The following is a 20,162-nucleotide window of genomic DNA, read 5'->3' on the forward strand; positions in this document are numbered from 1 at the left end:
CACACACACACGTATATATATACATATATACATATATATATACATATACATATATATGACAAACAAACAAACAAATAAATGTTTATTTTTAGGGCCATTTCAGAAACCATTGGAAATAACTTTCTAATCCTGAGTCCAAGCTCATTGGATGAGTTCTTTTGAAGTTTAATTTAGTTGGGCTGTTTTATTTTAGTTGTTGTGGTTGTTTTTGTTTTTCTGGTGGTGTCTTTTGAAGCAGAGGCTGGCCTCAAATACTCTATATAGCTGATGCTAGCTTTAAATTTCTGGCCTTCTTGACTTTATCTCCCAGGTGCTGAGATTACAGGTGTTTCAGGAAGTTTTCTTCTGTGATCCTCTTGAAGATGTGCACTATGACTTGACCTGAGATTCTTCTTCTATGCCTGTAATTCACAGATTTTTGTCTTTATATGGTATCTAAAATTCCAGAATGTTCAGTGTGCGTGTGTGTGTGTGTGTGTGTGTGTGTGTGTGTGTGTGTGTGCATGCATGCACACGTGTACACACAAGCATGTGCATGCACTTTAATTTTTCACATGCTTTTAAGAGTGTTCCAATTCCTCTACTTTATTTTTGAGTCCTGGTATTCTATCTTCAATTTGATCCATTCTACTTACAAGGCTTTCACCTGTGGTTTCGAATTGAGTTAGTAGTCTTTCAATTCAATTTTCACTTCGGTTTGCGCTCTCTTCAATGGTCCTCTTTTCAAATCCTGGATTATCTTTGACATTTCATTCAGCTATATTTTTTCTGTCTTCTTGTCAATCACTCAGGTGTTTATTGGTATTTTCTTCATGTTTGTGGAGCTGTTTGTTCCTGTCTGTTTTAAACTCCTTTAATTCTTTGATGAAGTTTATTATTTTTCATTTTTTGTTTTTCACCATGTGCATGCATGGTGCCCAGGGAGGTCAGAAGAGGGCATCATACCCTCTGGGATGAAAATTACTTATGGTTGTGTGCCATAATCCGAGTGCTGGGAATTAAACCTGAGTCCTCTGGAAGAGCAGTCAATGCTCTTAACTGCTGAGACATAATTCCAGCTCTATGATTGTTCTTTACCATAGGGTTTATCTAGGTAATTTTTAGTGGAGAAAATTTCTTTTGGAATAGTAGATTTGTGGGAAGAGTGTCCTCTCTCGTCTCTCCACAATGTGTGTGTTCTTGCAATGAGTCCTGGCTTTTGGACTTCTTTCCTTGGCTGTGGTCAGATGTGAGACTCTAGGCTGCTTCTGTTGAGTGGATGTTTGTTTTGTTTTTGTTCTTGCTCAAGCCTGGTTGATTTTAAATCAATTATGGGGAGTTGGTAGGTCAGCCCGTTACTCAGTTGATTTTGCAGTGGATGAATGGGACAATTTAAATTTAGTGTTAAGCAAGAAATCATGCAGAAGAAATAAAAGGTGTAATCTATGTGGGCCTTGTGCAAGCTGTGCTACCTGGGTTAGGACTGGAAGTGTGAGGGTGGTGTGAGAGGGCCAGGGTCTTGGAAACTTACCAAAGTAGGACAATATACAGGCTGTGTGGCTGGGGCTAGGCCTGAGGGTTGGGGATGGTGCAGAAGGGCAAGGTCCCAGGCACTCATCAGGCTGCATTGATTTACCAGTGTCTGAACCTGGCTAGGCCTGAAGGCCAAATATAATGTAGGCAAACTAGGATCTGGAGAACTCACAAGATTGCACTAGCACTCAGGATGTAGACCGTGGGCCATGCCTGGAGGTTGGAATGGCTCAGGCAGGGAAAGGACTGTGGACTAACGAGACTAGACAGGGCATAGGATGTGCAGCCTGACTCGGCCTGGAGGTTGGATATAGCACTGGCACATATCAACCCTAACACAATGATGGTAGATGACTTCAATACCACACTCTCACCAATATATAGGTCATCCAGACAAATCTCAGTAGATAGACTCTGAAGTTAGATAATTAAATGGACATAATAGACATCTACAGATGATTCCACCCAAACACTAAAGAATATACTATCTTTTCAGCAGCCCATGAACTTTTCTCCAAAATTGATTGTTTATTTGGACACAGAGCAAGTTTCAACAAATACAAGAAAATTGAAATATCCTGCATTCTATATGACCACAATGGATTAAAGTTGGATATTAACAGCAATAGAAATGGCAGAAAGTAAAAATTTGGGCACAGTGCTAGCTGGACAAGCAGAGACACAGAAGGATTCCTGAAGCTTTCTGGCCAGCATACATGCACATGCACACACACACACACACACACACACATGCACACACATATACACATATATATGTATATACATGTAAATGTATATATACATACATATATACATATATGTATATGGTGGAGAGCAACTCAGAAAGACACATAACATAAAACTCTGGCCTCCACCTGCATGCACATAAATTCACATGCACTCATAAATATGAACACATATGAAAGAGGGAGCAGAAAATTGTCTTCTGTTAATTGCCATAGTCTTAAATCCACTTATACTTTTCTGAGGATTATCAACCTAGTATAAGTAAGAGTGTAGCCACAGTCTGACTACAACAAAACCTCAGAAATGCAAGTGAACCCTGGTAATCAGGTATCCACTACACCATCTGTGCTAGACTCATTTACAAAAGTGGGTACCCAGATTACCTGAGAGTGAGTGTTTTGAAACTCCCATGGATTTCAAAGCTCCTGTGGGCTCTGTGTGAGCTCAGATGAAATTATTGGTGTCCTGTTTTGACTGTGCTCATCAGGGCTATAATTTCAATAAATATAAAATCCTGACATATTTGTGCTGAAAGGTATAACTTTCTCACTCTTGTGACTATGAGCTTGGATTTCTCAACACTGGCTTTGGAAATTTATTTTCTAATCTTCACAATTCATGGCCCAAAGAGGGTCATCTGAAATTTGCTGGGTGAGAGAAGATGTGATTTGTTAGAGTTCTTTTTAAGCAGTTAATTTTCTCTTTGGAGAAGAATTCTGTTTCTCAGGTTCTAGAACAACAACCATGTAGCATAGACATAGAGCTTTCCTTATGTTTATCTTGTAACATTGCAATGGTTTTTATAAACAGTGACTTGAAACTCAATAGCCTAGTGCAATAATGTAGCTGCCTCATTTCACATTTATTTCTTTAATGATACAGGATCATGAGGAGTTCACTTCAAGGGTTGGACAGAGGGCTTGTGGTTAAGAGCACTGGGTACTCTTCCAAAGGATGCAGGTTTGATTCACAGCACCCACAAAGATGCTTACAATCACCTTTAATTCCAGTTCCAGGGTATCCAATGTCCTCATCTGTCTTTCATGGGCACTGTATGCAGCACATGATGCACAAACATACAAACAGGCTAACACACACACACACCAAAAATAAAAGATTAAAAATTACATTACAGCTGGGCGGTGGTGGCGCACGCCTTTAATCCCAGCACTCGGGAGGCAGAGCCAGGCGGATCTCTGTGAGTTCAAGGCCAGCCTGGGCTACCAAGTGAGTTCCAGGACAGGCGCAAAGCTACACAGAGAAACCCTGTCTCGAAAAACAAAAACAAAAACAAAAAAAAATACATTACAGTAAAATGCTAAAGAGACTGTTCTTCCAATTTCATCATGACCTTAAAATTAATGCCAAGCAATACATAAAGGTAATTTCTGATGACATTGTGACAGCATCATGGTTTATATATAATAATGTGCACTTTTGAATTGTCACTGATATTTCAAGTGCTTTATAGAAAAATTACTATTTTTGAAAAGCAAACATATTCCTCAAGGTCTGCTGGTTTTGATTAGGAAAGATATACCTAGAGGAGCTTTGAAACTCTTTCAAAGATCTCACATGTTAAGTGCTTTTCATTGTGATAAATACAACCCATTACTCTTATGTGTGAGTGGAGAAGAGGTGGTTTTATGCTAATCTTCCATCAACAGCTGTGGAGAAAATTTTTTTTTTTTTTTTTTTTTTTTTTTTTTGGTTTTTCGAGACAGGGTTTCTCTGTGTAGCTTTGCGCCTTTCCTGGGACTCACTTGGTAGCCCAGGCTGGCCTCGAACTCACAGAGATCCGCGTGGCTCTGCCTCCCGAGTGCTGGGATTAAAGGCGTGCGCCACCACCGCCCGGCGGAGAAAATATTTTAATCATATGCCTAAATGAAATCATTATTTTGACTGTGAAATAATTTTAACCAAAATGTTATTAAATGGTATGATACAATGCCTTATGTGACACATTTTTTCTCATTTTTAAAAAATACAACAACTTTATCAATAATCACATAAAGACCTCAAAATTCTTCAGTTTGGATGTTACCTGAAGACTAGAGTCATGTTCCCCTACGTAGTAAGGCAATTTTTCATAAGTTTTGATCTCTTGTGTTTTTTCTTTATTTATTTTTCATTACTACTGTGTGTGCATGTGTACAATCCACAATATTCATACGAATTTGGTCCTCTCTTTCCACCCTTAGGTGGGTCTCAGGGGTAAAACTCAGGCAGTCCATCCTGCACATAAAGTGATTTACTCATAGAGCCGTCTGACAGGCCTGCTTATGTTGTATAATGCTTCAGAAAAAGACCTGTTCTGGCTGGGCAAGGAAAGCTATAAAATGGCCAAAATTACCTTGAAAGTATTTGTTGATTTGAAATAGTCTGTGGGCACGTGGCATTCTGTATAGAGAATTTTTGAGTAGGTGACTGCTATGGAGGAAAAGGCAAACTACTTAACACCTACCTATATGCAACACATTTTCTAAAAATCGGCTGAGACCTTCATCTCTTGGACTCTGCAAACAGCCCCACAGAAAGCATTGACTTCACCTGCTGAGGAACCATGTGACTGCTGGTTACACCTCATGAGAAATTGCATCGATTATTCAGGTTAATTTTATAAACATAATTTTCATTTCATTTCAGAATTCCAATCTCTAAAAGTTTTTGTTGGTCCTGTGAGTTATGGTATTGGAATGTTACTGGAATTTAGAATGTCTCACACAGGTTCATGAGTTGTAACTGTCTGTCTCCAGGTATTGGTGTTGTCTTAGTAGGTTGTGAAACCTTTCAGTGACTTGGCTTGCTGGGGATGGGCCTTGGAGGTGGTAGATACTTCTAGTCCAAGCTGTGTGCTTCCTGATCTACTGAGATGTTAATGCACTGCATGGGAAACACCCACTACCACTGACTACGCTGCTTCAGTTTTTCGTGCCTTCCCTACCTTGAAGGATTATATCTCATGAATCCCAAATGAAAATAAACTTCTCTTCCTTTAAATGGCTTCCATTATCTTTATGGTCACAGCAACTTAAAATTAACTAAAATACCATGTAAGGATTACAATAAAACCCATTTCCATGTCATTATTTACTCTCTATAGACAATATAGTTTATGGCCCCTTCAAGATCTTCTGCAATGCATCCCAGAGAAGGATGACTGTGAGTCTGAAAGATCCAAATTTCCATGCTTAGAAGCGTCAAATCATCCTCTGAACATGCTTGTAATACATGGTGATTAAGATTCTGCCACTTGGCTGGGCGGTGGTGGCACACACCTTTAATCCTAGCACTGGGAGGCAGAAGGAGGCAGAGGTGAGTTTGAGGCCAGCCTGGTCTACAAAGCTAGTTCCGGCATAGGCACCAAAGTTACACAGAGGAAACCCTGTCTTGAAAAAACCAATAAAGAAAGAAAGAAAGAAAGAAAGAAAGAAAGAAAGAAAGAAAGAAGAGAGAGAGAGAGAGAGAGAGGGAGGGAGGGAGGGAGGGAGGGAGGGAGGGAGGGAGGGAAGAAGGAAGGAAGGAAGGAAGGAAGGAAAGAAAGAAAGAAAGAAAGAAAGAAAGAAAGAAAGAAAGAAAGAAAGAAAGAAAGAAAGATTCTACCACTTTCCTTACAAAATAAGTCATATTCACTTCTACATGGAAGAGGCACATAAATGAAAATGAACAGTGTTATCCAATTTTTTAAATGCTCTGTGAATAGCAGAGATTACTTATGACTAGTATCCAGGCTCTGAAGTGAGAGGCATAAGAGTTCAAGCTTCCTTCCTTCCTTCTTCCTTCTTCCTTCCTTCCTTCCTTCCTTCCTTCCTTCCTTCCTTCCTTCCTTCCTTCCTTCTTCCTTTCTTTCTTCCTTTCTTTCTTTCTTTCTTTCTTTCTTTCTTTCTTTCTTTCTTTCTTTCTTTCTTTCTTTCTTTCTTTCTGTTCTCATCTGGTAGTTGATCCAAGGTCACGTAATTTTGAGCTTTATTATTTGCATGTATAAAACAAGATCTTGTGAGAATTAAAATAAGCAATTACATAAATTATCCAAAACACAATCAATGGAGCAATTATAAAAGTCAAGAGTAAAGGTATTTACATGCAGTGACATGAAATGATTGCTTATTTATTTATTTATTTATTCATTCATTCATTCATTTATTTATTTATTTTTACAAGGGATTAAACTAAGGACATTTTTGGCAAGTACTATCTATATGAATGTGATACTTCCAGCCTCCAAATATTTTTTTTTACCTAATATGGTATAAAACAATATATTTTGATACATGCATTGGGGAATATGTATGTGTACACATGTATGAATGTGTGTGCATACATATATACTTCTAAGCTTCAAATGGTTCCCATGTGAAACTGAGCATGTCAAGAAGCTTGGTACTTGAACAGATATGCATACATATTTGTAAAGATCAGGTTTTAGCAAGTGTTTTCTATATGAAGACATATAAATACTTAAGGCTCTATAGTGCAGAAAGTTTCAGTTGCAACAACTCAATACAAAACTTGTAACTCAAAAGCATCTGTCAAGACCTAAGGGCTGGTAAAGGCAAGATCTGGAAGGTATCGTTTAAATCTCAGCAAAGACCCGTGTGATCCTAGCAGCAAAAATAACTTGGATGAATAAACCACAGGGGATAACTCATTTTTTCACTGACCCTTTGAGACTTTGAATTCTACACAAGTCTGTACAATGTAACATTTGAAAAGGTATTTATTTATTTTTATGTTCATAAATGTTATACATGTGTGTATATGAGTGCTCAATGAGAGAGAGAGAGAGAGAGAGAGAGAGAGAGAGAGAGAGAGAGAGAGAGAGTATGGTGACTGTAGAAGCCAGAAGAGGTCACTGGGTCTCTTAAAACCAGAGTCATTGACAGTTGTGAGCCACAATGTGGGTGCTGGGTGCTGTCAAGAGCAACAAGTGCTCTCATCCACAAAGCTAATGCTCTAGACCCCACTGTATCATTTTAAAGCAATAGATGGAATTACTGTTGAGAGTAATTATTTTCCCCATGTAGATATTAACATACAGGAACATTTATTTTATCTTTGTGGAAAAGGAATATAGCATGTGTGGTGATATTTTATTTGTTCACCCCAATAAAGCTTATCTGAAGATCAGAAGATAAAGCCAGCCACTATATTATATGTAAGCAATAGTAGCACATGCCTTTAATCCTAACATTTGGGAAGCAGAAATTTATCCAGATCTCTGTGAGTTCAAGGCCACACTGGGAACAGAGCCAGGCATAGTGGCACACACCTTTATTCCAACGCCAGTTAACCATAAAGGTCTGGAGGTCTGTACATACAGCAAGTGACAGAGCTGGGCAGAAAGAGGAAGTGATGTAGCTGGACAGAGAGAGGAAGTAAGATGTCAGGGACAGAAAGGATATAGGCATAGGTATACAGAAAGTATCTCTTTTTGGCTGAGGATTTCCATGTGGTAAGAATGTGGCTGGCTTCCTTCTGCTTTTCTGATCTTTCAGTTTTTACCCCAATATCTGGCACTGGGGTGTTTATTAATAAGATTCTTTAGCAATTCGTCTTACAAGCATGTCCTCTCATCATACTGGGGCATAGTGGGAATAAATTCAAATGATAGATGTAACAAGAAAGTGCCACCTACATGTAAAGCACTTTAAAGCTGTGATGTTTGGAGAGAGAAGTCAGCCTGCCTAGTAGCTGTGACCCAGGTATTTGACCTTGCCTAGTGAAAACCAACATGGATCTCTCCACTTACTTTAACTTCCTATCACCTTTTTCTTATAGGATGCAAACTCAAACCAATACTACGCCCATGTAGTTTAAACAGCAAATTTATTATCTAGCAAACTTGGTCATAGAAATTCAAGTTCTGACTGGTATCCACAGCCTTAATAATTAATAGTATTCTTAAGTCTATGCAATTTACTAGAAAAAATTGAAATGAAGAATAGGCTTTATCTGACTTTAAAATTTTTCCAATTTAATTCTGGAGTTATTGAGCACTGGACCTTGTCCTTTTGACATTTATAGTTCCTGTAAATGGTTTACAGTTAGAATTGATCAGAACAATGACCAGAGATGCAATAAAATGTTCAAACACTAAATTAGATTTAATTAAATCATGTCAAAGATGCCATGATAATACAATGAGATAGACAAATATAATTTTAAAATCACTTTCATCAACAAATTTTGGACTGAAAGTTCAGGTTAAACTTGATTGAGCTAAATTAATCTATTTTCATTGAAAACGTATTTATTGAGATTTACTTCAGAGGCAGACATACAAAGTAGTTGGATAATATCCACTCTGACCATTGTTTACGACCACTGATAAGAGCAAACAAGAGGTGGAAACATGAAGAAAAATAAGAGTCTAGACACTATTGAACAAGTCATTTAGTATCCGCAAATTAATAGAACTGCATTTTGTCAATGTGAACGAATGTTGAAGAGGAATTGGTAAAATGTCTAGTATATAACCACCTTTGGAACATCTTGAAACTTTAGGGAGACTCATCAGTTCATGGAATTAGTAAAACAGATGTTTTTAAATTCATAGCCCAAGGAATGATGAAGGTTGGAACTGAAAAGTACAGTTACTTTTTTAACAATGAAACTGATGTTAAAATATACAATGCCATACATATATCCTGATGAAGCATCTATAAACAACACATAGGCAGTCATAGATATGAACCAGAGATAGACTAGGTGAGCACACTGATTTTTGAGTAGGAAAATCTTTAAGTACCCCAAACAAAACAAAACAAAAATTCCTGTTTACACACAGGTACAATAGCAGAGAACTGCTTCACCAACATAAATCATATGGCTTTGGGAGTTTGTTCCAAAGCAAAGGAGAGAGAAACTGAGTATTGAGGGAACTGGTTTAAAAGAAGTCCTCCAAGGGTAAATGCAATGAAACCAAAGTTCCTGAGAGAAAAATGGAAAATGAGTTAGTGTCACTGTGGGATACAGTCTTACTGAAGTGGCTGTTGGTGAAAGCTGTAAATAACATAGGAAAATTGCCTTAACCCATGGCTAGCGTACTAACAAGCAGTTGATAGTCAGAAATGAAATTTTTGAGACAAAATATAGCTAAAGGACTAGTTTTTAAGGGCTAAAGGCTACTGAAGTATTTTCCTGGCTTCAAACGTGGGAGAGGCAATAACTGAATAGCTTGTACTTGGAAGTCCAAGTGTATGGCTTACAACTTGTCCAATATAAAGGTTTGCCTTTAAGAATCATATAAGATTACCAATATAAAAACAGATCTAAAAAGAGGTATTCATTTTGAATAAAAAGTCACTACCAACTGTGACTATTATAAAGCTGAAAACAATACACACCTTATATAACCCAAGGAAAATCAATAATATTTTATAAATATTTTCATAAAAATCTGACATTGCATTCTTTTCAAAAATGGCAAGGAAACAAGCAATCCGGATAGAACGGAAATCACTCATCTTGCTCCACATCCTCTTTACCATGAGTTGTCCCTTGTGTTATTGATATTAGCCATTCTGACAGGTATAAGATAGTATCTCAAAGAAGTTTTTATTTGTATTGCCCTGGTGACTGAGTGTGTTGAACAATTCTTTAAGTGTGTAGTCATTTGAGTTTCCTTCTTGAGAATTCTCTGTTCAGTTATGTACTCCATTTTTAAATTGGGTTAGTTGTTTCTTGATATCTAGTTTTTTTTTTAGTCCTTTATATATTTTGGATATTAGGCCTCTATCAGATGTGTAGTTGGTAAAAATCATTTCCATTTCTGTAGGGTGCCCTTTGTTCAAATGACGGTATGCTTTGCTTGCAGAAGCTTTTCAATATCCAGAGGTCCCATTTATGAATTGCTGATCTTAGTGTCTATGCTAACAGTGTTCTGTTCAGAAAGTCTTTTCCTGTGCCAATGAGTTCAAGGCTAGTCTCCACTTTCTCATCCATCAGGTTCAATGTATCTGGTTTTGTGCTGGGGTTTTTGATCCATTAGGAGTTGAATTTCATGCAGGGTGATAAGTATGGATCTACTTGGATTCTTCTACAAGCAGTCATCAAGTTTGACTAGCATCATTTGTTGAAGACACTGTCTTTTTTCCAGTGTGGGTTTTTGGCTTCTTTTCCAAAAATCAGATATCCATATATGTAAGGATTTATGTCTGGGTCTTCAATTTGATTTCATTGGTTGGTCTTCCATTGCTGGTGAGTGTACTAACTTGTACAGTCACTATGTAAATCAGAGTGGTGGTTCTACAGGAAAATGAGAATTGATTTCCCTCAAGATCTAGCTATATCACTTTTGAGCACATATCAAAAAAATAGTTCATCTTACCATAAAGACACTTGCTTAACCATGTTTATTGCTGCTCTATTAATGATAGCTAAAAGTTGAAAATAACCAAGATATCCCTCAACATATAGATGAATAAAGAAAATGTGGTACATTTATACAATGGAATACTATTCAGCCATTGAAAAAGGAAATCATAAAATTCACAGGTAAATGGATGGAACTAGAAAAAAAATCATCCTGAGTGAGGTAACCCAGGCGCAGAAAGAGAAATACAGATATGTAATCACTTATACATGGATATTAGCTCTTAAGTCAATAGAGCCAAGCTACAATCTGTAAAACCATAGAAGTTAGGTATAGAAAGGGACCAGCTGGGGCAGATAGATCACCATAGGAAAGGGCAAGAGAATAGATAGCTATAGAAATATGAAAGGGACTGGAGCAAGTGGAGAGAGGGAGGGAACAGGGGAATGAGTAAGGGAATATGGGGTGAGACAGCTTAAATTAAGAATCATTTGAGGGGTTGGGGATTTAGCCCCGTGGTAGAGCGCTTGCCTAGCAAGTGCAAGGCCCTTGGTTCGGTCCTCAGCTCTGACAAAAAAAAAAAGAAAGAAAGAATCATTTGAGTAGTATGGAAACCTAATACAGTAGAAGCTTCCTAAAATGTGTACATATATGAAGGTGATCTAAATGAAATCAGCAAATAACAGGGAGACAGATCACCTAATGCACTTTTGTTGTGACCAAGTGAAGCTTCCAGTATCAGCAATGGGTTATATCTTATTGAGCTATTAGCCAAAGTAGTTCCATGGGAATCTCTAAACAATCTCAGTTGTTGCCAAGCCTATAGGTTGCTCTTTACATACTGACAGCAAGGCCCCATTGCTGTAGACAACACCTACACAACTCATTGAGCATGGAGAAGGTGAGCTGGTGCCTACAAAGAGCCTACACTCCTACATTCTAGTGTCTTCGGTACAGGAAAGTACTCTGCATGCTATTTAAAGAGAAACATACAACCCAGCACCAAACCATTTAATCTATAATAGTGTCTTGCCTACAAGATATGCTAGAGTAATCATGGCACAGTGTATGTGAGTACCCAATCAATATCTGATTTGCCTACTCCACAAGACGGAATCCATTCCCAACACTGCTTGGGTGTTGAAGATCCTGAGACTAGACAGCCCAGGGACCTACAGTAAAACCAAAAACTATTGTTTTACTAAAATAATGTTACAATAAAATGGCCCTTAATGATATTTTACTGTACTCATAGATCAGTGCCTTGTTCAGCCATCATCAGAGAACCTTCCTTCTACAAGCAGATAGGAACAAATACGGAGACCTACAGCCAGATAATGTGCAGAGCACGAGAATCCTTGGAACACTTAGTCCTAAATGGTATGTCTTTATCAAATCCCTCCCCTCGGGATTCAAGGCACCCTGTGGAAGAGCAGGCAGAAAGTGTATAAGAGTCAGAGAGAATGGCAAACACCAAAGAAACTAGGCCCTCTAAATCAACACAATCCATGCACATATGAACTCAGAGAGACTAAGGCAGCATGTGCATGGCCTGCATGGATCTTCACCAAATGGGTTCCCAGAGCTGAAAGGAGAAGGGGCCATATGACCCTATCCCTAGCCCAGATAGTCTCTCCAATTGCTTACCACTTTCAAATGAAATTTAACTTCCTCTAAGGGAGTCCCACTGGGGAAACAAACTACTCTTAAGGGTAGGCTACATGCTCAGCAGTAGATGGCCAAAGTAAACAAACTCAGTGGCATCTCTGGAAGTTTCTTGTCTCATAATGTCATGTCAGGGAATTTTTTTAAATGACCTTTTTTTTTTAATTTCATGTGATTTTACATATTTTTTCCTCTCTCTTTCTTAATCTTACAGGACCTTTGTGTATATATCATGGCTTCTATTTAGTGTTTTTATGGGATTTCAAGTATGGGAAAGAGTGGGTCTCTGTCTCTGTTTCTTGTGCCCTATCTTGGGTTCTTTTTCTTCTGTTTGTTTTGTCCTATTCTGGTGTGTTAGTTTTTGGTTTATCTTATTTTATTTTATTATCCCTTAGAAGCCTGTTTGTTTTCTGATGAGAGACAGGAAGGGGGTGGATCTGGATGGAAGAGGAGGTGGGGAAGAACTGGGTGCGGTAGAGAGGGGGGCAACTGTAAACCATAATCAGGATATATTATGTGAGGGAAAAAAATCTATTTTCACTATAAGAAAAAAATAAAGAAAGAAGCTTGTTCATGAACTAGAATGGCTAGTTACAACTTTATAATTTAGTTTTTGGTTATCTGAGACAGAGTTTCTCTGTGTATCCCTGCTGTCCTGGAACTCACTCTATAGACTAGGCTGATCTGGAACTCACAAGGTCGGCTTGCCTCTGCCACTCAAGTCCTGGGATTAGTGCCACACAAGGTTATAATTTAATTACATACAATGACATGCTGTAAAGGCACTGCAGCATGCCCTCAGCCTGATCTCCAACAGCAGATTTACCTCCAGTCATGTCCACTCCACTGTCCTTCAGGAAAAGAGGAGGAATGATGGGAAGTGAGCTAGACTGAGCAAAGGTGAGCTTAAACGACTGATGATAAATGTCCTGCAGTTTAGCTCTGTGTTCTTTGTTTCATAATCATGTTTGCCTGTACACATTCATGGTTGCTTCTCAATGGGACTACCTCTGCTAATAGTCTGAGCAAAATATGAATTCTCATTTAAAAATAAAAATGAATAAGTGGTGCAATGCAGTGCAGTTCTAGCTGTATTCTAGGTATATTTGCATAAATATTCAAAACTGAGATATTTTTTAATTTTTAAAGGAAATTTTTGCATGTTTTTATTCATTTTGCTTTTAATGATCCCAAATTCTTCCATAAGGAAATTAATGGGACTTTGTTGTCCAATGATTTAGACTTTCTAGACTCTGTAGTAAGATTTAAGGGCTATTGAAGGAGTTTCTACCTAAGAATTAACTACAGAGTAAAAATGTTAGACTATTGCAAACACACATTATTAGTGAACCAAAACATGGCTTGAGACCACTCTTGGCATTAACATTCAAAGCCATATTTTGCTAGGACTAAAATATTTGGTCATATTTTCCCCAATTAGAAAATTCATCAAGAAGCAGTCTATTAAATCAGGTGGCCACAAACCAAATATCTGAGAGAATGTTAACCAGGAAAGTTACATTATAGTTTTGAGGCAAAACAGAGGTAATGAATTTATATAACAGGAAGAAAATGAGCTCTCCCAAGAAAGATTTCTGCTTATACAGGACAAGCCATAATTGGGCATCCAGTGAGAGGTGAGCAAGCTGAGCGTGGGAGGCTGCAGTTCTAGAGAGGTATGAGAAATGGGTAAGGAAGAAGCAGAGTGATGTGACAATGATAACTTTTATTGTGCAATTTTGCCAAGGGCTTGCCTCCCCTCGGTACCTGACAATAACCGAGGCTGACACATGTGCACACATAATGCCACGGGTGAAAGCTGCATGTATAATCCATAAGCTGCAGACTGCAGAGCACCCCTTTTCATGCCACACACTTTAGATAGGACACAGGAGGCAGATGGCTAGTCCTGTGGAGCCTTGAGCAGTTTCCTGAAGGATGTGTGTGCACTCACAGCACTTTTCGAGACCCAGCCATCTCTAGTCAATGCTTTGTACATTTCATTTATCTTAATGTGGACAAAGATATATTGACCCAGAGAGTTGACAGACATTACACAATTACCATTTGATTTAATACGTTACAGAAAACTCGAGTCAACTTAGAAGTAAGGAGTAATATTCTGAGTAAGTCATACTGAGATGTAATAAAAATTTGTAAAGGTAAGATGGGAATGACAAAGCTTAGAAAATGAAGTTAGTGCTGTACTGGATGTAGACTGGCCACCTCACACCCATCACAGCTCATTTACTAATGAATTGGGTCCCCATGATGATGTGACTGAGAGGCAGTTGAATCTTTGAGAGACAGGAACTCGTGAGAGGTTATTAAGTCAATGTGGGCTTGCCACCTAGGGGGATTGTGGGACTTTCTTTTGGGGGCGCATTCTTTTTCTTTATTCTTGTCTCATGCAATACATCCTTACCACATCCTCCCATACATGAAGCTGAAAGTTTTCCTGTCCCACCTGGTCCACAGCCGCTCAGACCCAAGTAAACATACAGAGGCATATAGTAATTAAAACTGCTCAGCCATTAGCTGAGGCTTACTACATTCCCCCATCACATAAATCTCCACTTCTCAGTCCCCCAGCCACCTCCTCCAGATCCACTGTTCCTCCGTTTCCCTTCAGAAAGGGGCAGTCCTCTCAGGAACATCAACCAAATGTGGCATAACAAGATGCAATAAGACTGGGCACGATCCTTTAGGCTGGATGAGGCAACCCAGTAAGAGGAAAAGAGTCCCACAAGAAGGTATGAGAGTCAGAGACACCCCACTCCCACTGTTAGGAGTCCCACAAAAGCACAACAAGCACAGCATGTGTGCAGAGGGCCTAGAGCAGACCCACTGAGACTCAGCACTTGCAGCTTCAGTCTCTATGAGCCTCTATGAGCCCTGCTTAGTTGATTCTGTGGGCTGTGTTCTCCTCTGGCTTCTACAATCCTTCCTCTCCCTCTTCTGTGAGTTCTCAAGTTCTGCCTAATGTTTGGCTGTGGGTTGTAGCACAAATCTTAAAAGGTCTTATTAATTAAAACAAACCCGGGGCCAGATATTGGAGTGAACACTGGAAGATCAGAGAGACAGAACAGGCCACAGCCACCTCACCTTGCCAATTCCTCAGCTGATCCTGTTTCCTCAGACTGGAAGCCTCTGGGTCCTCATCCAAATGGATCTCAGCTGAACTATTGCTCTAAAATCTAAAAGCTTAACCAGGCCTAGTTCCTCATCCTCATGCCTTAAATACCTTTCTGCTTCCTGACATCACTTCCTGGGATTAAAGGCTCTTGTTACCACGCCTGGCTGTTTCCAGTGTGGCTTTGAACTCACAGAGATCCAGAGGGATCTCTGCCTCTGGAATGCTAGGATTAAAGGTGTGTATGCCACCATTTTCTGCCTTCTATATCTAGTGGCTGTTCTGTTCTCTGACCCCAGCTAAGTTTATTAGGGTGCAAAATATTTTGGGGAACACAGTATCACAACAGTGGGTCTCTGGGACTTTCATCCCTTTCTTTCTCTTCTCTTTCCTGGCTGATAAGATGGATGGGGGGGAGGGGATTGTGTACTGTGCTTTTGCCCTGATGTGTGGCCTCATCAAAGGCCCAAAGTGATGGGGCCATCATGCATGGGAACATCCAAAACTGTGGACAAAAGCAAGCCATTTTTCTTCATAAATTGATTGGTTTGGGTGTTCCATTAGTGATGGAGAGCTGAATGATGGTCATGACTCTTTTATTCTTAGAAGTGTAGACAAGAGAAAATTTGACAAAATCTAAAAGAAATTAGCATATTTTAAACTGAAGGAAGCATCCATTTCACAGGCTACAATCTAAAAGTTTTAAATTGGAAGAATGAAATAAAGAGAGTGGAGTGATGGCTCAGTGGGTTAAAGTGTTCAGTTAGAATTAACCAGGAATCTAGGGAAATGCTAGGTAGGCAGAGCAGGCCACCCTTGAGTCCGGCCTAGAAGGTGGAGATAGGAGAGCTCCAGAGCAAGCCAGCTAGCAAGCTAACCACATCCACAAGCTCTGAGTTTGAATGAGAGACTCTGCCTCAATGTGGAAGTCAGAAGAGTGACTGAGGATGATTTGCAGCATCAGTCTCAGACCTGCACAAGCCCACCTACACAGGTGTGCACACACACACACACACAGAGAGAGAGAGAGAGAGAGAGAGATGAAAACCCACACATGTACACCACATACAAACATGATAAATTGTGAAAATAAGAATGGATATATTTTTTTAAAGACACTATTAAAATTTGTGATTTCTCTATGCTTTATGTTTGGCAAGGCTTCGAATTTTTTTTAACAATGAAGAGCTTCCATTGTGAAGTCATTAGGTCTTAAGGTGTAACAGTTAATGCAGGTTTATTATCTTCAAATTCCACATGAACTCCCATCCTATCACTGGATCAAGAAGATAAAAGGGGAGGAGCTTAGTCTTATCTCAACTTGATATGCCAAGCTTTGTTGACACTCATGGGAAGTCTGACCCTTTCTGAACAGGAATGGAGAAGGAGTGGATTGGGGTGGGAGTGGGGGAAAGAAATGAGAGGAGAGGAGGGAGGGGAAACTTTGGTTGATATGTAAAATAAATGAATAAATGTAATTAATAATAATAGAAGATACCTTCATCAAAACTGATGAACTGAGATCTCAATGGGCAGGAAAATGACCAATGACTGAGACATAGCATTTTCTTCACAAACCATTTCTGGCTAAAAGTTTTCCAAATCCTAACAATGAGTAATTGTTAATACCAGTTCTACAAAGCAGCCAAGAGTTTAAACCAGAAGGTTAAAAACAATCCATACAAATTATGTATGTGTACATATGTACATCTCTGGGCACACACATATTGCTATTATACACATTTTTGAAATGGGATTTTACCAATAAGCACCAAACTTATTGAGCAACAACAGCTGAAAATGAGAGATCTGACTCTACTCCTGAGCTAAAGTATTTTACCAGCTTTATGATGGTGAGCAAAATTTTCATTTTTTTTCAACTCTGGTGTCATAACACAGGGACAATTATACTAGCTACATTAAACAGGATACTATAAAAAATAGAAAACTATTCCTGGGACAGGATAAATGGGAAATAGCAAAAGGACTTACTATTGATATCAGTATAGTAATATAACATCTTTTAAAACATACATAAATACATGGAGGTTTCACTTTTTGCTGACTCAAATAATCAACCTGTTTAAATCATATTTTTACATTCATATTTGATGTAGAATTAAAATACACATTCAAACAGTTTTAGTAATATAGGCACTGACTTTGTAATGGAGCATTTCTTACTTTAATTTCAGATGCTATAAAAATTCTCTAACAAAAAGCATCATTGAAGAGGAAAGGGTAGTTTACAATCCCAGGTTACAGTCCATCACTTCAGGAAAATCAGAGTGAGACCACATCCACAATCAAGAGCAGAAAGAAATCAATGCATCGGTACTTCTCGCTTGGTGCTGCTAATGCTCAACTTGCTTTTTTTTTTTTTCCGTTATTATACAACATAGGGCCAAACCTAGGGGATAGTGGCACCCACAATGGACAGGGTCAATTAACAAGACTATCCACCATAGACATGCCTACAGGACAACCTGATCTAGACAAGCCAATTCCTCAAATGAGGTTCTTCCCTCCCAGGTGATTTTTTTGTGGCGACAATTTGATCTTTAAATTTAACTTTCACAGAGAGGCTTGTCTGATCTCCCACTCTTGTTAGGAGTATCTGAGAAATTTATGTTCCAATAATTTTTCAGATTTTTTTCCCCTATATGTTTTTTTTTGTGTGTGGGGGGGTTAACCACTTTTTCAGAATAGAAGAGGTGCTTAGGAGTAAGCCTGTGTGCAAGGAAGCTTGACTCCTAAAAGGTGACGGTCAGTGGGTTTTGCTGGTAAAATAGCAAACAGTGGGGCAAAGCTTATGTAGATAGGTCCCTAGGATGAGACGGCACCGTTAATTCCCGACATCACACGTTCCTCAGCATGGCCTGAGCTCTAAGTGAGAAAGTGAGAGCTTGAGACCCTAAATCCAGTCAGATTGTCCCCAGGCCTGTGTGATGGGCTAAAGATTTTTGACTTTATCCCAAGGGAAATTGAGAGTGACTGGAGTTGGTGAAGGTGGGAAAGTCCATGGGAATCTTTCCTAAAGGTAGGGAATTACATGGACATCTTTATTTCCCACAAGTCTGTGAAATCAACTAGCGTAAAGGAATGGAAAAAAACACAAACACCAACAGTTACTTTTAGTGAGCAATTGAATACATTGTTGAAGGAGCACATCTTTCCATATGACATATTTATTTATGATACATTAATGATAACATTAAAAATAATGAATTTATAATACTATGGGTTTTAACTTATGATTTTAAACATATTACTCTGATGAGGGATGGATGGGCCTCTTTAGCTACTCAGAGGGTTCTATGGTACAAGAAAAGGTTAAAGTTTCAAAGAATGGATTACATATATACCAATAAATATATATTGCTAAGGTTTGGATCATTGTTCCCACAAATGCCTATGTGTTAAAGGCTGGGTGTCTTACCTGTTGTGTAACCTTGAGGACAAGGAGAGCTGTGGAGGGAAACTGTGTCACCAGGGAAATGTTTTAAGGAGTTTCTTGGGACCCTGATCCCTCCTTTTCCTTTCTCTTTGCTCCAGAGCCATCATGAAGCAAACAGCATATTCTACCATCCTCTGTCATCATTTATTGCCTAACCACAAAGCCAAAGGCAATATGGCAGAGAAACTACAGACTGAGACCTCTGAAAGCATGGGCAAAATAAACTTTTCCTCCCTAAAACTTTAATTATTTCCAGGGCTAGCTACAGTAACAGGAAGTTGACCACCACACATACCTTAGACAGCAAGGTATGCATACTCACTCCATGTGATTGGCTGAGAGTTCAAGACATCCCACGAAGATAATTATTAACATAAAAAAGCTCCAAATACTGATATCTCTAGTTTTTGTTCTACAGTGTTTGCCAGAAAGACTGTCCAAAATACCATATTAGCTTTTTCAAACCAGTCCCCTGGTAATATTGGAAGAAGAAAGTCTGAACATGATTTCAGGTTGCATCTGTGTACACATAGTATCCTGGTGGGTATCACCTGGGTTGGAGCTCTCTCCACAAATCTAACCCTCCTCTAATTGGTGAGAAGAATCTACAGCAACCAACTAGTTCAACCACGCACATACATCTCTTTTCCTCACTTAATATTTGCAGTCTCAGAGGAGTTGTTTCCCCCCAGCATGAACCAAGACTAAGCCAATCATACTATCATGTTTCACTGACAACCTGACCTAAGTTTGCACAATCCGAGTAACTCCCAGGGTGCCGCAGGAACTGACTGATGGGATTTGCACTGGAGCTGAACTCAACACACTGTAAAATCATCTTCTTGCAATCATCATCTTTGCTACTGAAGTCAGAAAACTGGTATCAGTGGAGGAAGTGAGCATGAGGAAAAGAGAGGCAAGGAATGAGGAAGAACAGTCTGGGTGAAGCAATCTGACCTGTGAAGACAAAGATAACACTAGAATTTGTCAGTTCTTGAGGCAAGTAGTTTTTTTTAAACTACTTTTTTTTTTAAACAGGGAGGGAGGGAGGGAGGGAGAGGGAGGGAGGGAGGGAGGGAGGGAGAGTGAGAGTGAGAGAGAGAGAGAGAGAGAGAGAGAGAGAGAGAGAGAGAGAGAGAGAGAGAGAGAGAACTAGCTTATAGAAGAACTGAAGTTTTCTTTCTAGGAAGTTCCTAAAAGAAATGCACAGTACTCACATACTTCATAAGAAACAAAGTCAGCAGCCTTCAATAGATTAATTTTCTTCCCAATTACAGAAGTATGTAAAATTTTATCGAATAACATTTGAGGAAAAGAGCCTTTCCCTCAGGGTT

This window comes from Peromyscus californicus, unplaced genomic scaffold, assembly GCF_007827085.1.
Source record: "Peromyscus californicus insignis strain IS unplaced genomic scaffold, ASM782708v3 Scaffold_6__1_contigs__length_162567912, whole genome shotgun sequence".
In the NCBI taxonomy this organism is placed as follows: domain Eukaryota; kingdom Metazoa; phylum Chordata; class Mammalia; order Rodentia; family Cricetidae; genus Peromyscus; species Peromyscus californicus.